Below are 2,780 nucleotides of genomic sequence, written 5' to 3' on the forward strand. Positions count from 1 at the left end.
TTGAGTTGTCATTGATACCTGCTATCCAGGAGGGTGCTGTGGGTTTTCTCTGATCAAAGGAGGTCATCTTGTGGTCCTTGGAAAAAGTTTCACTTAGGTCTCCAGGGAGCATATCAAGGGCTTTCACAGTCTGGTCAAGGACTGTTCCAGGGATATTAGAACCTTCGGAAATCATCATTGTGGGCCTCAAGGGAGCCAACCCCTGGTTCTGAATTGACTCGCATTGGCTGCCCTCACCGTGGGCAGTGGGAGGCATATACAGCTGTGGCTCTGGTGCAGCTGGGGTTCTCGCCTCACGTGTCTCAGAGGGATTCTGGAGACTCTCCTCAATCTCCTCAAGTATCTGAAGTAAAGAGTAAATCTCTTTGCAGTTGTCTGATAACTGAACTGGACCTTCAGCTGTGGGATCCTGCAAAAAGTTAGAAGTTCAGGGATCTTATTCAACTCAAATCCCAATTCCACACACTCTTTCTTTCCATCCCTGCAGACTCTATCTTAGTTTAGCCTACATTTCATTCCCACCATGACCCTAGAAGATAGAAGCCATGATTAATCCCATTTTAAAGGGGAAAACAAAGGTCCCAGAAGGGGAAGTGACTTGGCCCAACTGGAAGACTCTTAACTTAAAGTGGACCTGGGTGCTCACACACCTGCATCCACTGTGGACCTTTTCCTTAGAGACCTCCCTGGGTGACCCCAGGAATTCTAGGAAGACTGTGAAGAAAAAAGAACCCTTGTGCACTGCTGGAAATGTTAGTTAGTACATACATTATGGAAAACAGTATGGAAGTTCCTAAAAGAATAAATAATAGAGCTACCATATGATCCAGTCATTTTTCTTCTGGGTACTTATCCAAAAGAAATGAATTTAGTATACTGAAGAGATATCTGCACACCCATGTTCACTGTAGCTCACGTATATACAATAGCTAAGATACGAAAAAAAGCTGGTCTCTGTCAATGATGAATGGATAAAGAAAATGTGGTATGCATACAATGGAATATTCTTCAGCCATAAAAAGAAAGGAAAGCTTGTCATATGCAACAACATGGATGTGATATGTGAAATAAGTCAGAGAAAGTCAAATACTCTATCACATACATGGAATTTTTTTTTAAAGTTGAATTCATAGAATCCGAGAGTAGAATGATGGTTGCTAGGGGGTGGAGGTTGGAGAAATAGGAAATGTGGGTACAACCTCACAGGCTACAAACTTCAGTTATGAAATGAAAAAGTTGTGAGGATCAATGTACAGCATGGTGCCTACAGTTAATAATGCTGTGCTGTATACTTGAAATTTTTTACCAGTAAATCATAAGCATTTTCACCAAAACCAAGAAGGTAACCACTGAGATGGTGGTTGTGTTAATCACCTTGATTATGGCAATCATTTCCAACTTACATATCAAATCATCATGATGTGTATGTGTGTGTGTGTATATGCGAGTTTGTCGACTATAGTTCAATAAATCTGGGGAAAATAAAAATAAAAAGATTTTCCGGGAAGGAAGGAAGGAAAGAAGAAAGGATGGAAAGAGGGAAGACAGTCCCACCTTCCTTGTCGCAAATGTTTAACCCAACCCATCCAGGCCCCGCTGTCGCATCTGCCTCGGGTTCTGCATATCCTTCCATCCCTTCCACAGACGGTCACAGTTGCCCAGGACCAGGTAGTGGTCTGGGTACTCCACGGGACCAGCAGCAGGGCAGGGGCTATGCCTTGGTGGAGCCTTGGGGACAGCAGCCAATAGGACCAGCCCCAGCACTCTCTCCTCTACAGGCCGGCGTCTACCTGAAGGAGGGCACCCCCTGGGCAAGGCAGGCACACCGGGGTGCTCAGTGAACACGTGCCCAAAGAAAAGGTCCATTTTGACATTTCTGCCCTTCCTCTGGCATAAATGGACCCCCTGCTAGGATTCCGGACTGTCCATCTGGGAGTTTCCGACCTCCCACCCCAGGGCCCGGACTTTTTCCCCTCCGTTGGAAGGCGCAGACTCACCATCATTTCATCCAGTGTGTGGCCAGGACCCAGTGGATGGCGGCTTAAGGTGGAGGCAGCACTGACCTGCGAGCGCGGGGCCTGGTCTCTTAGAGCAGCTGCACCCTGAGGCACTGGGATGCCGATTCGTGCCTTCGGTCGGCCCCGCCTTTCAGGGTGGAGCCCAGGGCGTCGTCTGCTCTTGTCCCATCTCGCAGGACAAAGACTGATTGCGTTACCTGCGAGGACGTTATTGCAATCACTGCCCAAGTGTTCCCACTGCGCGGGGAAGCATTTTACAGCCTTAGGAGGTGGACTTTGTCATGGTTATCATACGATACAGAAACTGAGGCCCAGAGGGGTAATTTGCTGGGGGCCACAATCAGTCGTGGATTCTAGATTTGAACTCCAACGGCTTGAGAGCTTAAACAAATGTAAGGCCTCAATCCCTAAATCCAATCAACACCTCATGCCACAGATACCATCTCTTTGATCATTGTAAATTTAATCAAATTCCTTCTATGATGAAATCGTAAGAATTTGATCAGGTCACTTAGAAATGGTAACGGCATTTTTTGATGTCCACCTCCCTCCGACCCCTCAAGTTCCACCAAAACTATTGCACCCCAGCAGAGGGACACACACGCCTGGGGTCTTGAAGTGACTTCTGACTCCCTTCCATCTGCTCTGGGTCTCGCTTGGGTCCCCATCTTCCATGGCCTGTCCATCACCAACAAGCCTGAGGCTTTAGTGATTTGCAGGGAGACCCAGGCCTCCGGAGGCCGCCTGCCAGCCTCTGGTCTG

The sequence above is a fragment of the Pteronotus mesoamericanus genome, unplaced genomic scaffold (genome assembly GCF_021234165.1).
Source record: "Pteronotus mesoamericanus isolate MK-2021 breed Mesoamerican mustached bat unplaced genomic scaffold, CSHL_Meso_final contig_221, whole genome shotgun sequence".
Lineage (NCBI taxonomy): Eukaryota > Metazoa > Chordata > Mammalia > Chiroptera > Mormoopidae > Pteronotus > Pteronotus mesoamericanus.